The following is a 22,331-nucleotide window of genomic DNA, read 5'->3' as shown; positions in this document are numbered from 1 at the left end:
ATTTGGTTTATGTCCTCTTAAGCTGCAAGAGGCTGTGGCATGGCAGGCGGGGTCACCACCTTCCACACCGTCTTTTACCATAGGGCCATAAGCTCTGACTGCAGAGAGAAGAAATGAGGAAAAGCATTGAAGGCTGAGCCTCCCAAAGGCTTTTTAACATCTCTATCATCCATTCTCTTGCTAACGTTCATCCTCTACTCCCTGCCCAGGTCCTGTCCCTCACCATTTACTGCCCCACAGTTGCTCATTTCAGTACCCCCCGGAGCAGTGCTGAAACATCCTGGTCTCAAGCAGGAATACTTGAAAGGCTGTAGTTCCCGGGTGTAAGCCAGATCCAATTTAACTCACTTCAGCTAATGCTGAAAAATTAACATTAACAATACTTGCACATTTTTTTTTATTCCTACTTAAAAACAGCTACATGCATAACATCTAATTCTGCAATCATTATTCATGTTGCATAATGTTTTATTCACGTGCCTAGTTCCTGTCAGACCAAATAAGACTATTCAAAAGAACAAATGCTGGTTTGGGTGAACAAAACCCAGGGAGTTCAGCTCACAGTACTTCGTGACTGCCTGACTTGTGCTGGCTGACACTGCAACGTTAGGATTTGGCTAGGGTTTCTCAAAAATAGGTTTGCTTTTTGGAAAAGTTTCACAGATTCATTGCTTCTCCAGGAAAGTGAGAAATCCTGCTGGAAAAAATTAACAATGTCTGTTAAAAGCTCCTAAAGTGAACAAGCAAAAGACCATCATTTTCTGCAATAAGGGGAAATAATTTCAGATTGAATTTGCTGGTGGTGTTGCTGTACTTTTGGTAGCAAGAAACCTTTGTTTGTCAACAGCCCAATTTTCAGGATGTTTCTAAAAAGCTCTGGGTTCCTCTCTTGTCTTTTTCTTCCTTTCACCATATGCTGTTCTGACATGCCAATACATCACGGAGCAAGGCTGTCAGATCCTCCCTTTAGAGTTTTTACTAAATACTACTAAAAACAACTGTACCACTCCATCTATTTTACAAAAAAAAAAAAAATTCAACCAAGCAAACAAGTTTCCATTGGAGACCTTGAAAGCATTCCTCTTTAATATTACAGTAATCTAAGCTATTAACAGCACTAATTTTGATGCTGATGTGAGGTCAGTTCAAATTTTGGCCTGGCAGAGGAGAAGAAAAACATCTGCAGGAAACATATTTCTGTTACATTGTGCTTGACGTGGGAATTAATGGGTGCAATTCTATGGCCTGTGTTATGCAGGAGATCAGACAAGATGATCATAGTGGTGCCATCTGGCCTTAAAAATCTATGAATCTACATTTAAATTCTCACTTGAACTTAGGTAACCTCTCTCTAAGCCCATCTGCATGTTGAATATTCCCATTAAAAGGCAGTTGCTAGCAAGCCAAGTATACTTTACTAGCCTCAGACAGCTTTATTTTATGTAGCCACTGACATGGAATTTTGGCAATAAAAACCCAGAAAAAAACCCAATACGAAACTAAGCATTTGTACCTATAAAAGAAAACAGCAGAAAATAAGAAGTTAATAGTCCCTACTGCCTGGGCTGAGACAGTAGGTTAAGACTTGCACAGAAAGTGGTCTTTGGGACTGCAGAAAGCTCAGGAACAGAAATCATGCAATTTTAAATGAGACAAGTTTAGAAGAAGACACAAGGCTACAAATCCTGTGCCACAACTTAGAGATTTCTTTTTCCCACCTAACAGTTGTTCACCCAAGGCCTGGCTTAAAAAAATCAGGATTTAAAAAGACAACAGAACAGGGCTTTTAAAGAGTTGCAGAGGGAGATGGAAACCCTTCTCCACGGCCTGACAGCTCCTTGCTGCAGGCTCCAGCATCCTGTGACCACCCGTTGCCTCTCACAAAATACATTTTCTTCCATGTTTTATTCTTAATAACCACGGGGTTTAGATAGCTTCTAAATTATGTATGCATATGAAGAGGAAAACGATGTTACTTAAGCACTTCAGTTAAATCAGTCTTGTACACACATCTTGTAAGGCGGTCGAAGGCCCGTCATACACCAGCAGAACTTGGATGATACAGTAGTTTTTCACGGGTCTCAAAGCAACCTGGAGATGCCGTGCTGTTATCCCGGCGTACCTGGGCTCCGAGAGGCGGGGGCTCGCCTGCAGCTACGCCAACATGGCTGGGTCACAGCTTTCATTCCCTCTCTGCAAAGCGTCCTCTCTATTAACTTGGTAGGGTTTAATGAGATTTCCTTGTTACAATGTTAGAATGACCCTGCAAAATTTTTGAAACAGATATTCTTGGTGGCTATACAGGAACAGCGGGAGCCCGATCCAGAATTTATCGAAGCAGTATTGCTGTTTACTTTTCATTTAGAAGCAACCAAGAGAAAAGGAAGAGAGAAGGGGTAGAAATATAGTATCAGCAGAAAGTTTTCTTCCTGAGGGTTGGGTTTATTGGGGGTGGGGTGGAGTGTTTTTTAGTTTATTTGTTTTTAAATATATATATACTTTGGATCTAAGGTTCTTCACTCAGTTGGATTTTGGTTCCCACAAAAACATGTTCTGTATGATCAAATGTGGGTATTTCTAGTGAGGTTACTTGGGGAAATATATTCATGAAAAGACTGCATCCTGCTGATGCAAAACAAACACAAATAAAAAGACAAGCCAGGAAAGAGATCTGAAGAGAAGCAAGTAATGAAAGGAACATTTTGGGCACAATCTGTTATTTGTTATTATTATACTATGTCCATACTCTTCTCCCTTATTCTCAGCACTGTATGTTTTAATTGTCCCCTGAAGAAACAGTTCTGTAGATACATCCACAGGGAGCAAAGGCTCTGTCAGTGACAACCAAATTAATTTCGCTGTTGGAAGCATGAATGTGACTTAAAACCCCAGAACAACATATTTTTAGCAGTTTGGACCATCTTTCTTTATAGCAACTATTGCCCTTTATACTTTGGAGGCTAAGAGCCCTGGTAGCACGCCACCTATTTAGGAAAACACCAGTTATAAGGAGTTAGTAGCTCTGACTCAAATCGGTACATTGATTAACGTTCTTCAAACAGATAATGAGCCCTTGCCTTAAGATTTAGCGTGCATAAAAGTGGACAGCTTCCTAGCTGCAAGCTGCATCACAGCTATATGATGCTTAATATATGCCAGCCAACTTGCACACCTTGGAGACAGTTCTGGGTTAGGATTTTCAATGCACTTTGCCTGAAAGTCCAGCACATCTGGGATCAGCCCATCACTCCTCAGTACAAACCAGGGAACAACATCAGAGCATAATGTGTGGGAGAAAAGCAGCGTCTTCTTTTATAGCTGTGATTATGGCAACAAAACCTATATGAGATTTTATATGCATCTATGCCTAAAAACATCTGTGCAGAACAGAGCAGTGTCAAAATATAATCTGCTGTACCGCATCCCTGCTGAAGGAGCCCCTTCACATTTTCATGCTCCTCCCTCACAATAAATATTCTCTTTTCCTTTTCAAAAGAAACAGATGTTTTACATCTACGTATGATTCATATGCAGTAAGAAGAGAAAGCATATACATTTATTTTTTAAAACAAATCCTTTCTGGCCTTTCAAATGTTAACACATCCCTCTCCTTGGTGCAAAAGCCAACCGTGCCACACAGCAAAAACACTGCTTAAGGGAACTCACCCAATGCTTTGCACTGTGGTCATGAACAATTTTTTTCAGGCACAGCTTTGGACTCCGGGACCAGAGTATTTTATTGAGCATTTTGATTTATTGATCCACAGTGATAACGCTAGAATGGCTCTAACTTCAGGGTGGCTGTGAGTCTGGGGTTGCCTGCGTGACCACCTGTACAAGCACATATACATGGAAAACGCTTTAAATCATATTAGAGGAATGCTTTTGAGGTAGCATAAGCCAGCATTAAAAATTAAGAAATTTCTGATTTAGGACTGCTTGTTCAACTCACTGCATCCCGCCGTGCAAGGGCATAATGAGGCAAGCTTCACAGCGGGAAGGCCCACTGAGGGCTATTAGATGCAGTGATGTAGCTGCCACTTCCAGGTCAGTAAGCCTTTAAACAGCGGATTACTGGAAGCGGGGAGAGGATATCCAGAGGAATTATCTCTCAGTGTTTGCCCAGTTCTTATACTCTGGCCCTGGGCATCTGCTCCTGGCCACTGCCAGAGGCAGGACACAGGCAGATGGTCTCAGGGCTGTCCCCCTGCTCTGCTCTGACTCCCCATCGCAGGCTGCTGCAGATGGGCGCGAGAGGTTTCAGCGCCACTTTAGCTCATTTTGAGCGAGGAGCTTGGCAAACCCTGTGAAAAACATGTACCACCCCCCGCCCCCAATGTTATATATAAATATATGTTCAGCTGAAAACATCCTCTGCCAGCTAGCCCCCTCCTACAACTGAATACAGAAGACAAGCAAGGAGGAAGAGGAGCCACCACTTCTTCTGTCCCGTAACAAGGATGGTCTAAATGAGGCAAACTCTCTTTTTCCAAGGCAACACTTTGTAAAAGCCTTACCCTCTGTAAAAAGGGCTTTAACTCCTATGCAACGGGCAAGACCTGGCTCAGTCAGCTTGACAAGAGACACCATCCAAAACTGTAATGGGTTACACAGCTGCTGAGCACCCCGCAGATGGCTGCTGTCTTACGCAGGGCTTTCCTATGATCTCAAAAGCCCCAGGATGTGTAAATGTCAAAATATTTATTGGCAGGAACAACTAGGAAGAGATGTGAATTATCCCTAGCAGAACCAGATATTGCCATCAGAGAAGAACTGAAACCATCTATCTTTTCAGAGGAACGTGCCTACAGCTCTTTCTCTCTCGCATTCATTCCCATATACGATCCTTTCCCACGAATATTAGTGAGAAAACACAGCAAGGGAAGCCTAGCTGTCTTGGGGTCTGTATGTGTTTTCTTCTTAGTTCTATATATTTCTTAACACTCAAAACTTTATATTTTGTACTGCATATATGTGACTAATTAACACTTTCAATGACATTTCAGATGGCATCACATTGATTCCCAATAGACTCTATCTTTGAACAGCATATTTTTCAAAAGCTCTGTCTTGTGCATCTTGCCTTGTTTTTATTCTGCTTTAAATTGGTATTCTCAAAAAAAAAAAAAATAATCCTTCACAAAACTGAGGGAAAAAAATAATCCTTTATGCACTCAGCTTTTGTGGAATTGTCCAGTGCAATTTCTGAAGTCAAAGTTTAGCTGTGCCTGCCACCTCCACTTCTCAAATGGCTCTTATGTTTAAAACAATATCAGCGAGTTCAGGGCACTCAGTAAAATCACAATTTATGACAAAAATTTCTGTTTAGTTGGCACAAACCTATTAACTCAGCTGAAAAGAGTGACAGTAATTGCAACTGGCTAAGGGTTGATAAGAAAACTCAGTCTACTAATTTGAAAGAAAATTTACAGACTGGCAAAGCCATGTCAGACAAGAGAAACAAAGATAGCTGCACTCAGTGACTCTTAATGCAAGTTAAAAAAAAAAATTAATCATATTTGCACTATAATAAGAGACATTTGCAAAGTGATAACTTTATAGCCTTTTGTATCTTATTCCATCAGTGTCTACTCACGAAGAATGAACTTTGTCACAGACCAAAACTGACCCTTATTGTCAGTCAGAAAATAAACATAAATAGAGGACATCAGATCTGACCTAGTAACACTGGCATAGAATTTGTGCTGCAGGCACCAAAGCTGTGGTTCCTAAAATAATTGAGGTTTGTAATTTAAGAGAGTGCAAGAAGACAATTTAACCATGCAAATGGAAAATAGAAGTTTCTTACTTGGCCTCACAGTGCTCAACCAGGAGAAGGTGCTGAGTGCCCCTTTGCACTCAACAGGGCTGGCACAGCATCGCTGTCCCAGTTAGCACTCCAACAAGGTGGGCTGCGCAGCCAAGGATTTATGATGAGCCCTTTCATTATCCAGTCTGGATTATGAACAAGTGTTTAAATTATTTCTGCTATGCTGCTTCTTAAAAAAACCAAACAAACAACAAAAACCAAAACAAAACAAAAAACAACACACAAAGCCAAAACCAAAATAAACCTCCACCACCTTAAGTCTACAAAAGCTGCAATTTACTTTAGGGAAGGCTTTGTATGATATTTCTGGAATAAAACAGTTTTTCCCAAGCATCACACAATTTCCCCCCATCATCACCCAAGAAAACCATCACCCCCTTTTCCCCACGCTGACTAGTTGGCACCGGCTGCCCAGCGCAGGCAGCTCGAGGTGCCACCAGCATCTCTTCTTCCAGCACAAATACTCAGCGTGGGCAGACAAGTGCCTGTGTGGTCTGTGGCTGAGAAGTCCCCTGGAGTGACTGTTTTGTAGGATTAAATTAAAGCGTCTAACGCTACTCTACAATGCGATTACCATTGTTCTTTTATCTGAGTTTCAAAGAAACTCAGTAGAGTGACCTTTCCTCAAGTATTTTTCTGATTCTTTCTGGTCTGAATTTTCTGTAGAGGAAGAACTAAAAGAGAAAGAAATATGATTTCCTTTCCTTTTTACACTGCAGGAACATTTAAGGTGTATCTGCTTTCTCAGGCTTTTGGAAGGGCTGAGATTTTTGCATTACCTAGGATAAAAATAATTGTATCAAAGATACAAAGCATTGTGCTTCAGGCCAGAGGTCAGCTGTTAACTGATGGAGTAAGGAAAAGAGAAAAAAAAAAAAAAAAAAAAAAGTATTTCCCTGTGAGAAAATCATTCCCCACTTGTCCATGATGGGTTTCTTGCACCTTCCTAAGGAACGACTGTCAGAAACAGAGGTTAAAAGAAGGGCATCTCCAGCCTGCTCCAGTATGGCAGTTCCTCTGTTTTGAAGGCAGAGCATTATTTTTCTTTCAGCACTTGTGCAATTGTTATATAGGCTTGGATATATGGGGTTTGTTGGTATTTTTATATGTAGGTATTAAATGAGAAAGTACTTCTGTCAGTGAATTTATTTTCAAATCCCCAGGGAGAGGGCTACATCATTATGTCACACAGGGATACACTGTTAAATCCTAACTCGCATGCAGGTAATGATGGTTCACATTTGGATGAATAAGAAAGCGCCTGTGCTACCTGCTTCCTCGCTCAGGCAACAGAGTAGAAAGATGTTAGGTACATTTGTTTCATCCCCTTTTAACTCCATGTCTCATGACTCGGTTTCCCTGATTTTCATTTCACAGCTGCTCACGCCCTCTCACGCACGCTGGCACGGCTCGCGTTTGCAGCTGCTGCAGGCGATGATGAAGTGCTCTTTCCCTGAGCACAGTCCTACAGATGCTTCAGCATCTCCCACCTCTAGAGCATTTGAGTTTCCAAGTTTATTCAGTACTATGATTTCCAGTGAGATTTTATTCTATCAAGGAAATATGAAGAGTCAGTTTGATGGCATGGAGGGTTCATTTAGACTTGGAATTGGGAAAAAAGTTTTATTAATCTAACCCATTACAGGCTATTATAATACACAAATAAATTAAATGTATAACGTCTACACTATTAATGGCACATATATCTCTAGAAAGAAAGTACCTTACAGGTATAGATCTAAACCTTTAAAAATTAAGTACGAGGAGCAACAGAAAAAACAGAAGAAGGAAGTTTCTAATGTATATTTAAAATTCTAAGTGACATTCAGATGAACAGCAAAAGAACAGGAAAGACCTGTACCAAAACAGAGTAATCACTCCCATTAGATAACAATTACCATAAGTATAACTCAGTTGACAGAGCAGGAATTACGGGTTTTGATTTGAATGCAACAGCTCATTTTGGTGAGCACTGCAGGGAAAAAAAAACAAAAACCAAAACAAAAACGAAAAAAAGCAAATAATCAGGAGGCGCCTGCAGTTATAGCAGTCTGGCTTATGAGGCACTTTTACAGTGCAGCCTTCAAGACAGTGATGAGGTTACACAAGTTATATGGTAATAAGGACAAGTCAGGGTGTATATGCTAATTGCTGTGAAAACACCCCAGCATCACCGTGGAGAAATTGAATGGGGAGAGTCCGAGAGGCAAAGTGACCAAAATGAAAAGGAATAAAACTTGAAAAATAAGGAAGTCTAGCCTCGCTATATGAAGTGGTACCTAAGGAAACAAGTCTATAGCAAACCAATACAAGAACCCCAGAAAGAAATCTTTTCCTGTAAAAGCAAAGGTTGCCTGGGAATACTTATAGATGCTGCAGTACATCCTTCCTAGGCACTGTCAGGCAACACTTGATAGAGAGTTTACAGACCAATGCTCCAAGACTTTCAGAAAATGTAAACAGATAGGTGCCCCCTCCTTCAGTCACAGGTCACCTGGCATGTCCTTACACACGGCTGGTCTGTTTGAACACAAGCCCACACACCTTAGCTGCCTCCATAAATCTGTGCAGGCAGCAGTGGCAGCTTGGTTCTGCCCCGTCACCCAGATTGATGCTCAGCAAGCCACGGGCTCAGGGCAGCCAAACAGCAGCACCACTAGCCCTCAGCCAGAAAAGAAACTACGGCGATGTGCAAAGCCTTCCTGAGTACCTAGACAGTCATCCCACTGTAAATCACATCTCGTGTATCCTGTAAACCACTTATTAGCTGCTTACTGGGCTTAAACCCAACTAGATGGGAGCTCCAGCACTTGTCCTGTGCTCCTTGGGCACGTTCCACCAAAATAAATCCTTCAGCAGAGAGCAACAGCTCTGCCAGTCCCATGGACTGTACCTTGGCTCATCTCATGGACCACGATCCTCACACACAAGAGACAGCAACAATTTACATACCTGCAGACAAACAAAACGGACTCCCCCGTCACACCTCAAAGTCTGGGCAAAACCCCCACGAAGCCCAGCTGAGAGCACAGGGCAGCACTGGGAGCTCAGGGGTCTGCCAAGTGACCGACTTCACAAGGGCCTCATCCTACCGCCCCACTGCTCTCCCATCTGCTGGCAGGCGCGAGGGGGGAGATCGTCAGCACTGAGGCTGCAGTGCTACACAGACTTTATCTGCTCTGGAAGAGGTGGTGGGAGACAGCAGAGAAGCTGTCTGTCTCTGGTGGAAAACACTCTGCCAGGAACCTCTTGCCCTCACGTCCTTCCCTCACTTCCGACATAGTGAAGTGACCAGCTTTGGGTTCCCAATGTGTAACCACCACAAAGACAGCACATTTCGGTAATGGACCTAAATCATTTTCCCAACCTGGTCGGAGAAGCCCCAGTGCCTGATGAAGGCATTAAGGAGCCCCGGGGTAATGCAGAAGAGGAGGTTCGGGGGGACACAGCAGGCAGAGGAGACAGGAAAAGGGGTAAATCAAGGCACTTCTAGACAAACAGTACAGAGAAGTAGTAAAAATCCCCACCTGAACATGGCAAAAACCAACCTTCCAACCCATCCTAGTAGAAGACCCTATAGGTGACCATAGCATGGGATACCTATGGCTCATATAAAACCTTCTGGAAATTTCTAGGTACGATAACTTACACAAATACGAAAGACAGACTTGGCTTATCCTTGACCAGACACAATACTGAATTTTAATCACTCAATAAGAATTTGATAGCTTGCAGCGAAGAGAGTTTTTGTAACAAGGTTTGATAAAACATCACCCTTGGGAGAACTTGTACATAAACACCTCAGAAGAGTTATGCAACCCTAGTATACAGCCTTCGTGACAAAAAAAAAAAAACAAACCCACAAAACTATCCAGCACCAGGCGCACAACCCAGGACTCAAAAAGCTTGTATCTCTGCATAGCAATGATCTCTTCCTCAGAGTGATATTCGTTCTCAGCAAGGCATGCAAAGCAAAGCAGAGACGGGCTCCCCTCTCTCCTAAACCTCGACTGAAATTCTGTTTTCAGGAGGAGGACTAAACCCAAGATTTCTGCCAGCAGTAGAAGGCACATTGTTTGCACAATAATCACCTCCCCCAAATGACAGCACGGTGTCATTTCATATTTTCATGATGCCATCTGACAGCCAGGGTTTCTAAGGAAACACCAATATTGGGGGAGCTGGAGGGAATGGAAGAAAAGGACAGAACCTAAAAATAAGAGTCACACGCCTCTTCCAGACATTAAAACTGCTTGATAAAAAATTGTAAACATCTCCTCCTTGGAATGGTAACATTTCCCAGACACCCGTAAGACTCCATCCAAGTGGAATCATTTTGCACTGAACAATATTTCACTCAGAGAGAGTTATATTTATGAAATCACATTCTTTTAAAGGATGTTTGGAAAAAATATGCTGACTGGATTATTTCTTAAATTACCCCAGAATAAATGGAAACATTATCATTTTGTACCACTGCCATCCCCAATAAGGCTCAAAAGTCTCACATGGAACATGAATAGAAGAATAGATTTCACCTCTTTTGAGTACTGATGGGTTTCATGCTGGAAATGTACGATTTTATTATTAATTTTAAATTAAACTGAAATGGCTGTGAGAAGAGAAAATAATATCCCTTCCCTAGAGCACTGACAGGGCATGCTGGAATTGGCTGTCCAAAGCATGCCAAACTCACCTGCACTCAATATGCCCAAAGAAATGACGTCGGAACACTGCAAATTAAATGCTTTTTAGGTCAAGCTGCAGTTGGATTAGGAGGAAGCAAAAATACATCAGGTGTATTTTTGGAAAATTCCAACCCTCTAATTTTTCAAAATGTCATTGTCTGTCCAATTAACCTAGAAAAAAAATCTCCTCTTGGAAGGGTATACATCGGGGATATTTCCTTATCTGTGATGAAGTTAGGGCTGTGCCCTGAAAAGGGACTCCAGCCCTGTCCGTAACAGTACAGCACAACGCTGCAAACACATTTATTGTAAAATAACTCTGACACAAAGCTCACTAGAAGCACTTAAGTATTTTACCATCTCTCCCAATTATGTAGGCGACCACAACCAGCACACAGTTAAGCAGATGATCTCACCGAATGTGACTACCGGGCTTTAGGCTATGTATAAATATTCAGTTTTACTCTTAGACAGTCACTAATACATTCCATGTACAGATCAGGAGGGAAATATTTGTGGAGCTGAAGTCAGAATGCTTCAATGTGTTTTTAGAAATGGTAGCCAGACAATTGTTTGGGGTATAACTTTGATGTTTTGTGCTGCTAGAGTTTAGAAAGAGATCAAGAGAACATCAGTTCAGCAGTATGTAGAGACCCCTAACACTGAGTACCAGCATTTACCATAAACTCCCTCTGCATCAGGGTTTAAATAGTTCTTATGCTATATAGCTGAGAGAAACAGAGAGCCTATATATCACAGCTGTAAAAAAAAATAATAAATATACACACATATAAAGCTAATTAACCGTTTCCATGCATCGTTATTTAAAGGACCCTTCAGTCACTAGCTTGTAAGTATGCAACTACACTTGTAAGTATATAGGAATCAGCACACGTTATTCTCAAAGATGCATGGCGATGTGTCCCCAGAAGACAAGCAGAGCTGGGCTGCTTGGTCAGCTGGGAGGAGAGCAGCCCCCCAGCTCACCCAGAGCCCCTCACCCAGAGCATCACCAGCCCTTCCCACCTCTAAAGCATCTGCCTTTCCTTCCTTCGGCTGATGGGGGCAGAGCGACACAGCCAGGCTTAACCCACCCAGGCTCGTTAGTACATTAAAGAACTGTTGGTAGGTCTTGTTTGGCAAACCCCAAAGCCTCACACCCGCTTGCTTTAGCAGCCAGGCAGCGCTCCTCTGCGCAGCTCCACGGCTGGAGTGGTGGGAGTGCCCAGGGCTTCCCACATGGCTTTAATCAATGCCTCGGTCTGTCTCTTTCAATACACTGAAAGGGTGTTCTGGCGTGTGGAAATTCATTTTTAAGAGTTCCCATGGATCATACGCTATAAAAGAATTCATTTGGTGTCTGAGGTAGGTTAAACCTTTTCAAATTCAAAGAGCCGTTACCTTAGGTACCATGCTGAAAGAGCCCTCCTCCCATCTGTAACACCACCAGCTGGAGCCCAGGAGAGGGGCTTCAATTAGCAGCACACACACACCTGAAATGTAAAGCAGAGAAAAAAGGCACCCCTCACTATTCCTTTCTCTCGTTACAGCCAAACTACACAGATTGATTTCTGCTGTTCCCAAGTCTGGTCTTTTTCAAGTTTGATTCATGATGATAAAACAATAGAGAGAAGAAAAAAAAAATATCTTCATGGCTGATTTACCAAGTGGCCAGAGCAAAACCCCAGCCCGACTGACCGCACTAACCTTCCAAACCGCTGTATTTTCGTCGGCTGGCCATCCCCTTCCTTGCAGGCTGCTGAGGCTGCACAAGGGGGAACAACAATTGCCGGTTAATCCAATTACAGAACACTCTAAAGGTTGAGGAGATGGAGTAGCTTGCCATTTGATATATGATTATGGGGCATTAAACTCTTCATTTATGTGACAAAATTTTAATAAGGACAGTAAACGACTCTGAGAGCAATGTGGAATGGCTGCAATTATTTAGGAATTGCTGGTGAATAAAAAGGAAATGCGAAAACATGAGAGAGAAAAAAAAGGAAAATTGTCCATCGTGTTATAAACCACTCAGAGGATATACAAACTTTTTTCATCATGCTCCTTCAAGTGGTGCTTTGGGAACTTGCTATAAACTACGATCAAGAGCTGGCGCTGCAGGGCTGAGAGCTGAAGCGAGGTCGTGAAGGACAAACCGTGCCATGGCCTGGGAGCAGCAGTGGCACAGGGGAGGCCCTGGGCAGCTCTGCAAACCCCAGCTCCTGCCGCAGAGCCCAGCCTCCGTGCCGCGGGCTTGCACTGGCCCCAGGAAAATGGAGGTGACAAGCAGAAGCACGTGGCTGTTTTCCACAGCGGTTAATGCTGTTCATTTTTCTCTTGGTTCCAATAGCACCATGAGATGCTCTTTAGCATCTCATGGTGCTACTTATTTATTTATTAATAAGTAAGTTATTAATAATAAATAAGGTATTTATTTGTTAATTTGCCTAGTACCATGTTCAAAATTAAACCCCTAAGCTCCCATAGTGGAGGAGGGTGGCCAAGAGTGAGTAACTCCATCCTTGGAGGTCAAGTTAAGCTGTCATTTCCGCTAGTATCTTGAAAGAGAACTTCAGATACTTGTGTCAGCTTCACAACTGAAGAGTATTTTCTTTTTCTTTTTTTTCTGTTCTGTAATGGATGCAAAACCATGGAGATTCCTCAGAGCATCAGCACCAGTGGCCATGATTGTAGCCATGTTCCTGAGGTCTTCCATGGTAACTTCCCGTGCTTTCAGCTGCTTTTGCCCCCAGTAAATTAATTGGGAACCAAAGTAATTATCATTGTTTCAGAACCAGATCTTGCAATTTGCAGCCTTGGCTTGCAGGACTGGATCTGGCAGTGAGAAAGAAGGGGCAGAGAGCAGCCTCAGGTATGCAAGCAAATCCTGAAGCACAACAGGGATCCTGGTGATCAGGTACACCTCATATTTCACATTTTAACAGAGGAAGAAAAAGAAATGTAATATATCCAGGGTATTTTTTTTTTTTTTAATTTTATCTGAAAAATGGGAAAAAGTATTTTCAAAATGACTGAAGGGTTAGAAGCTTAAAAGTCATTTTGGTACCTAAACAGGGTGATAGTTGATTTGAAGATTTTCAAAAGCCATGCATGAAAGACAGAGACCAACACAGAAGGCGGCTGTAGAGCAGAATACTCGTATTAGTAACCCTATACTGTAGTAAAAGGGACAGGTACAATTTGTTTTACAAATTTACAACAATGTATGTTGCTGAAGACATTGTAGGTCTAGAAAAAATACTCTTGGGGAAAAATACAGTTTGTCTTAAACTGGCCAGGCACCTTGGCCAACCCATGTAAGCTCAGCTCTGTTTCTCTGTGTACCTAAAGGCTCTGGGAAATGTGGTGTAAAGGAACAAGCCCCAGGGGATTTCTAAGGACTTAAGGTTCTCAGCACGCTCAAAGGTATCTTTCCACAAAGGGACTTTGCTTCTTGAGTCACTACAGCAATATTCAAACACGGGTCTATTTCATCTCAGCTTAATGTTATTGTATGAACTCTGAATCTGATCTGGATCACACCATCAAAGTCAGCTTACCAGAGGCAGCAGGGGGGCAGCTCTCAATGGGAAATACTTGTATGGTCAAATGTTCATGGATTTGGGACTCTCGATTAGAAGCTCACCATTCTTTTAAGAGTAAAATACAGAAAAGCAATGTATAATTAAACATTTTTCAATTTCTAAATAATTGGATTTTCATAATTGCTGTACATGTTTCACTTTAAATTCTACAAATCATGAAATAGTTTTAGAATATTAATTAGGAAATGTTAGAACTAGAGTATATACAATCTTCTCCCTTCTTATTTTCATGAAAAGGTTTGCATATCTCCTGGTCTCTAAAAATCCCCTCTCTGTTTCTTCACACAAAATAAGGAATATGACTCCTTTTATCTTTCAGCATATTTCCCGATGGAACAGTTTCAGCTTCAGTCTCAGCTAGCTGTCCACAGTGACTGCAAATTGATTTGTTCCTTGTAATGGTCAAACTTTGTCATCAAAATGTTGGGAAATGCTTTAATTCAATCTTTACATGTCCTTTAACTTTCTTTATCTCTTTTGCTGCTTTAATGACTGCTAAAATGTTAAAGGGAATCTTTTCTTTATTTATGAAGCAGTCAAAATCAAGGCATTAGATAAGAAGCAACCTGTATGCTTTACTTAAAGTAGCAAAAATGCAAGACAATGTTTTTACTTGTGTTTTTCAGCCCACATCGAAGACTAATAATAAGGTAGCAACAGTAAAAAAAAATATTTTTTTAAAAAATGTCTAAATCAAAGGGAAAAAAAAGTTTGCATCATTTCAGATGAGTATTACAGCTGTAGTCAACACCACACATTTATCCACATGCATGTTTGTCATTGCACATGTTCAATCTGGCACAACATTGCAATGATGTAAAACAAAGTTCATAAAGTCATTCGTAGTTTAGGTACAAATAAGTGCCAATCAAACATGAGTATAAAAAGTTTTCTTAGCTTCTGTTTCAGATATCTGTATATTGTATGAATACTTTAAGATATGCAGACTCCTCCAAGCTATCATTAATAAAACCTTCGGTTAAAAACTTGGTGCAATTAAAGTGAGCCAGGAACTTTAAAAAGCCTAAAATAATAGTGTTTATTTCTTTTCCCAGTCTGATATGTTCCGTTTGTGTCTCTGCCATATTGAATTTGGGTGGGGGGTGGGGATATATGTGTACGTATGCAAGTGTGCATATGTATGTGTGTGTGATAAATGCACAGGTTTAGTGACCATACATGCTGTAGGTTTCAAAACAAAGAGGCACAGACATAGGTGCCCTGTACAGGGTAAACAAAATTCCTCTTTTTAACTGTAAAATGTTGCTAACCATTTGTTCATGTTTTATGTAACACACTAACTTGTCTTTCACTTTTTTTGTATTCCCACTTCTCAACATTTATATATATTTAATTTTCTACTCTCAACTCATGGCTTCACTTCTTACACTGGAAAGCATATTCAGCAAAGTCTGTTTTTCTCGAAGCTCTGTCATTACTTCCTGTAACTTCAGATCATTAATCAACTTTTGCCCTTCTCTACTGACTTCTAGACCTCAAGTCCGAATCTGTCTTTCCCCTATGTTGTATCATTGATAGTATCTGTTTTTACAGGGGGTTGTTTTGTTATGCTCCCGCTATGCAAAAGCTGGTTCTTTACCGAGATTTTAGGCATCAGCCTAACAAGGGAACGGCTCTGTTCCCCCCAGACGAGTGCCTGCAAGCCCGCTGCAAAACCGGGTGCAGCCGCAGGGATCTGTGGCCATCTGGTGCTACGTGCATCACGGGGCTGAATTTTACTGGTAGGGTTTTATAATAAAATCCTTTGGCTGGGGGTGGGTGGGTTTGGGGGTTTTGGGGGTGGGGTTTTTTGGGGTTTTTTTTTGGATCCTTAGGATCTCAGTGTTACCTTTTAGCATCCAACTATGAAATTTTTGGTCTGTACATGTTGTGTATGACTCATTGTGGGCCGTATGGCACTTGGAGCTGGGATGAAGGGTGAACACCCTGTACAGAGCAGCCTGTTCTCTCCAAAGGAAGAAAAAAACCCCAAAAAACCACCAACCCACAACCTTGCTCCTAAGAGGTATGCTTATGAGTCCCGGTGAGAAGTCACTCTAGCAGAAAGGAGTTCTCAGAGGGATTTATTCGTACTCAGACGTATGGAAATCTAAACTGTTCCCGTCTCCTCCCTGAGCTGGTGGCAGGGTTTTAACAGCTGGCCCTTCAGCACACTTCTGGTAACACAGTAATGGAAATAAGATCCTTACAGTCAAGGATTGACTGTAATCCAAGTTTCAAACACCAGGTTTAAATTTTCCCGACAATTTTATGCTTGAATAGCTTACCACATACTGTTATCTCTAAATGCGAATGCAAAGAAGATAGATATTTGAATCCATGCATATATTTATGCATAATATCAATGATCTTTCTCTTATAGTCTATAGTAGTTATTAGTAGACTGAATATAGTTTGTTGGTCTATGTATAAACTAAATATACGGTTCCTTTTCAAGAAATATATCACCGGGTACAAGAATTTCCTTACTACAGCAGAATCATGGCCACCTCACTCTGTTCTTGCCAGTGGGAAGCAACAAATCCATCATGGAAAATTATAAGAAAGCCTGTCATAGGTAAATGCAATCAAACAAATTATTTTAGTGAAGGAAATTGGCCTCTAACCCAATGCTAGAGGGTGAAATATGCCTAGAAGAATGCTGATATATATTTCTTCAGAGGAGTTGAGAATGGATCCAGATACAGGTACCACTTTCTGCACTGTTAAACTTTGGGCTTTGATACATGTAAACTGCCAGCAATGATTTCCACTGTTATCGTGGGGTTGTGTTGTGTTTTGGTTTTTTTAATACAGAGGTATTTCTTCTGTAGTAAATTGTGTGCTTCACAAATTATTGTTCCGATTGTATTACTGAATCAGCAAATAGCAGCAGCTAGTTTACTCTCAGTACATCATCAGCTATTTACTGGAAAATCTAACTTGAGCATATCTCCTTTGATTTGTTTCATCTTGAGCAGTTCAGCTCGATCTTGTGACTTTCAGCTGTTACAGCAGTTTCTGAGAATTCCGGTGCTTCTCATTGCCTGCCTCAGTATTTCTGAAATGCCTCTATATTTTTCCCGATTTTTTTTTCCTTCTGACAGACTGATTAGCAATTAACAGAATATTCTGGTTGAACATCTAGCTTTCATCAGCAGAATAACATCTATTTCCTGGTCTGTACTGTAGTGCTTATACATTGTGCACACTAGAACTCTGATTACCAGTTTGAAAACTGATGCATATTAAATTAAAATCTTGCATGGATGCCCAAAATTTTATGCAGATACATTTGTCAGCAATGGATGTATCAACAACTGCATTATCATTTTGCCTTGTATTTTTGAGTTTCTCTACTGTTGCCTAGCTTTGTCAAATATTATGTTCTCACTATTAATACCGAAATCTCAGCCTCGCCTCTTACCGTGAGGAGCGTTTTTTCCTCTTTCACATGATGTCTCTTAGCTAGCTTTTAACCCACATAAAACTTCACCTTGCATCTCAGAGGCTTCCACAATGTCATCATCTGAAGGACTTCCGACTATAGCTTTCTCTAAAGCCCAACAAAATATTTTTTAATCTCTTTGTTGATAGTCCCAATGAGGGCTGTTGGAGTAGAAAACCCTCACCAGAAGAATCATTAAAAATCAATAAATTAATAAATTACTACTTTTGCTTTAATTTACTACTTTAGCTATGCTGCCTGGACCACCCATAGAAAAATCTATACTTCCCAGGGGCAATGAGTTACATTATAACTGAATACCTACGACTTTACTAAGCAAACTGCTATCAATACAGATCCGCTCCGAAATGTGAAGAGTCAAAACATTACTTCTCTTACTTCTGAAGAATACCAAATAACCAGAAAGACGTTCTGGATTCGTTCTGGTTTTTTCTTATTTAGTTTGCTGTCGCTGGGATATAGGTCTCAGAAGCACTTCAGGACAAATTATACTTCTTATATGTGGTTTTCCTGAATAAGGGCCTTTTTTCTGCGTAAAAGACATGGCCTAACCTAAGGGCATATGCTTAGTTTTAATTCATTTAGTAACGCATTTATGGAAGCATTACTATAGAAGCCTTAAAATATTTAAGTGTTCCAGGTCAGATGTGTTTGTTAGGGACTTCATAGACCATCCTTCAAATTGGAAACCTTAACAAAATTCTCCAAACTGACAGAAGTGTTAAACTTTCAGGGTTTCTTACTGAAATATCTTAATATCTGAAGATGAGCCTACCTCTCCTTCCCTAGATCATTTCAGTAAATTAGTATCGAGTTATACAACCTAATGACAGAAAATAATTTCCTAAAATTTCCTTCCGTGAATGATACCAGGCAGAAGGTATACAATCAGTTTGATTTTTATTTTTTTTTCCCCTAGAGGAAAGAGAATCACCATGAACGGAACAAACAGGGATGTCTTAGATAGAAAACCACTTTATTTTCTTTCCAAAAAGAATTTTATGTAGTAATTCTATTTTTACCCTCCCATTGCATTCTATCCAATCTCTCTTCATTTTGAAGTTAAAATGATTGCACAGATAAATCTTTTTAGCTTCTTAGGTACTGATTTAATAATAATTAACAATAAATCTAAAGATTACCTAATACAGGTATTTCAAGTTCTTTGAATAATCTCAGAAATGCTGCTTCAGACAGGAGCTTTCAATATATGTAACTCAAATTGGGTACATTTTACTCCCTCTGTATTATTAGCAACTCTTCAAAAAGTGCACAATTTTCTAGTTTTATTCGAGAATGCACCTCCAAATCCAGGATTAAGGCATTAATATTAATAGCCAGAATGTGACCGTATTGCATTAAATTCCTGCAGCATCTCTCTACAAATTCATGAAAAGAGATTTGATTTTTTTTTTGAGATAAAAGAGCCAGTATAAAAAAAAAAAAAAAAAAAAAAGAAACCCACCAAAACCAATCCAACCAAAAACCCAAACCTCCAAAGCAAACCAGCCCCCCAAACCCAGGTGAATTTCTTCACCACTGACCAAAACTCTGTCTCCTTTCCCGAGAAAGAACGGGGAGTGCTGCAGGACAGGAGACCTCCCTGCCCATCTCCAGCATCCCTTCAGGGAGAGGGATCAGCTCCCCCCCAGCCCAGCACCCGGCACCCAGTCGTGGGTCATTCCTGCACCCCTCAGCACCCTGGGACATTGCAGGTTTCTCACATCGTAAGAGCCCAAGGGTTGAGACCGTGATGCGCTGCATCTTCAGGTGAGTGAGAGGGTCTCTGTAGTTTGGCTTTTACAGACCAAAGAGTGCTGGACGACCTGCCTCACCCCCCAGCGAAGCAGGATTGCAGCCCCTGCCCACGGCACGGTGGGGAGCTGCCAGCTGGGGGATGCTCGGGAACACCAACAGGGGAAACCACGACAGAAATGCTAAAAATTATTGTTTGCAACAGCTGGGAAAGAGCTCCAGCACTGGTGGGGAGGGCTGGGAAGGGGGAATGGTGCATGCTGTTCTCCCGGTTCCTGCAGCAGGATTTTGGCACGCTCCTGAAACAGCCTGGCAGTTGTGGTAGCACATTGCATTAGTTTTACCAGTTAATGAAAGACCTAAGGTAATCTAATTCAAGCTCTTTTGTGGGGAAGCATGCCAGCTATATCCCCAGGCCAATTATTGCTTTCACAAAGTGTTCTAAATCTGTCACCAAGGAAAAGCGTGAACTACAGCATAAAGCCCCCGTTAGGAAGGTGAGCCTGCCATTTGCAGAGGGGTGTTTCTCCCTGCGGTGGAAGCAGTGAATGGTGGCTGCCTCACAGCCAGCCAGCCCACACCACCAGCACCTTGGTGAGACACTCAGAAACTTAGCACACCCAAAAAGTTTCTACTGTTGACTTTTTGGTTGTGTTTTTAAAGCTATACAGTTCGATGGTAAATAAATCCTTATTATCCTACACATCAATGTGATAAACACTTTGCAAGCTATTGTGGGAACTCTCAGGAAGCTTTAAATAACTTGTCTGTCTTACTGCTGGGAGCGTGACCCCAGGTAGATAATATGGTTTTTACCTATAGAAGTAACCACATCTCAATGTACACAGATATATTTTTCTAATATTAAAAGAAATTACTAAAATAAAAGTGGTTTTGTTTGGTTGTAAGAAAGCTGGGTTTTGGTAGTTTCTGTCTTTTCTGAAGAGGTAAACACCAAACTGGGCAGGCTTCCAGGGCATCTGGTGTGGGACGTGGGGAGGTCACCCCCATGGGCAGTCCCACCTGCACACCTGATTTACACACACACACAAAATAATATCTTTGTACCTACAACTTTTTATCATCTTGGCTTCTCAGCAAATCTGCAAGGATTTCCCTAACATGCACCTACTTCCCTAATAAATCAATACCTTTATCTTCCTCAAATACTCAGCTTTACTTCTGGGTAGACAGTCTTCATGAAAAGAAGCGAGAAAACTTCCTTGTAATGTTTATTTCAACTCAGTGCCATACAGGCCAGCATTTGAGAAATCACCCACCTGTCTTATCTAGAACATGTGAGAGCTTCTTGCTGCGTACGAAGTAACTTCTTTTCTTCAGATGTATGTGCTGTAATTAAAGAGAGTGTAACGTTACCTCGGTCCCCTTGAGGGCTGCTGGCATATGCTCAACAAGTGCAGGTGCTTTGGCTGTGCTCAGTTCCTCCGAGAGAGATTTATTTGCATCCGATGCTTCCCAGGTTTAATTCTTCTACAAAAATAGCCATGATCTGCAAAGTCTGAAAGCTCTTCCAGACTGCCAATATTCCCCAAGCTTTGGCTCCGGCATGGATCTCAGGGCTGGGTGCTGACCCACCGTGGTTATAGCTCTGTAATTGCAAAAGTTATTCTGAGGACTCTCCAAGCAAAGCCCCAGCAAGCACATCATATTTCACGGGGGGCAAATTGGGAAGATGTTATATGGGAAAAGGAGGCAAGATTTTATAATCGGTTGAACTAAAACTACAGGATTGATGGTGACTGTCAACCTAATTATGAGAATGAATCATGTCTGGCTGTACAGTTATTAGTCAAAGTAATTCATTATTTGCTTAAAAAAACAATTAAAATTTAACCAATAAAACTATTTATTGATGGCTGGTCATACTTCCCACCTCCCCCCGAGTCTAAATGTCATCCCTGTTAAGAAAATGTAAAAGGGAAAAGCCAGAAAATTATCTTAGTCATAAAAAACCCACCTTTCATGATTTAAATAAATAGAAAAGTCAGCTATTATCTGATATAGATTTAGGTATATCATTTATGCAAGGAAGTATTACAGCTTTTTATCATGGGCCCTGAGGGACTTGCAGTTAAGAGAGACATTTTTTTTTCCACTAAAAACTTGTCTTTATTTAAAGGCAAAAAAAGAATCTGAAGACATGAAGTCTCCTTGTGCTTTTGCCATGCACAGACCTTAGCCTCCTCCCTGTGCCAGCACTGATTTCTGCCCCAGACAGAGGTGCCTGGATTGTTTTCTCCTGCGACTCTGCTCTTCTTATTTGGTAACTTCTGTCTTTCCTGAAGAGGTAAGCACCAAACTGGGCAGGCTTCCAGGGCATCTGGTGTGGGATGCAGGGAGGTCACCCCCATGGGCAGCATCCCATCTGCACACCCGATTCCTGCCTCTCTGAGCCCCGACACTCCACCCCCACCCCCCCCAAAAAAAAAAAAAAAGAAATCTGTGCACCTACAGCTTTTTCTCACCTTGGCTTATTCTCAGCAAATCTGCAAGGAGCCACAGACAAAAAAACATCTGGATCCAAAGTAGGGCAGAGAATGTAGCAGAAGGTGAGAGAAGGAAAGCAAATCAAAAGGCAATCAGAAAACTTGCCTCTCCTACCAAAGCAGGTTCGCCGAGGTTTGTCACGCAGTATTGGTGATAGAAGTGTCTGCTGCTAAGAAAATATAGCTTCAGAAAGATTTGTGAACATTTTTTCCTCCAGTTACACTAGGAACATAAACCAGGGAGAGGGAAAAAGAGGAAGGAAAAGAGGCAGACACATGGACACCACCAGCCCAGGTTGATCCAGTTACAGGGAGGAGCTCAGTGCAGCTGGACAGATTTTGACTCCGTTGTCAGTTGTCTGTATGATCCTTTTACTTAGAAACAAGGAGAACTTTTTGATTGCTCATCAGAAAATAAATAAGCCTTGCCTCCAAATGAGTTAAATGTCTTGAAAATGGAACTCTGCAGATTTTATT

Source organism: Falco biarmicus, chromosome 13 (genome assembly GCF_023638135.1).
Source record: "Falco biarmicus isolate bFalBia1 chromosome 13, bFalBia1.pri, whole genome shotgun sequence".
NCBI classification, from domain to species: Eukaryota; Metazoa; Chordata; class Aves; order Falconiformes; family Falconidae; genus Falco; species Falco biarmicus.
Note: the sequence above shows the minus strand (reverse complement) of the source record.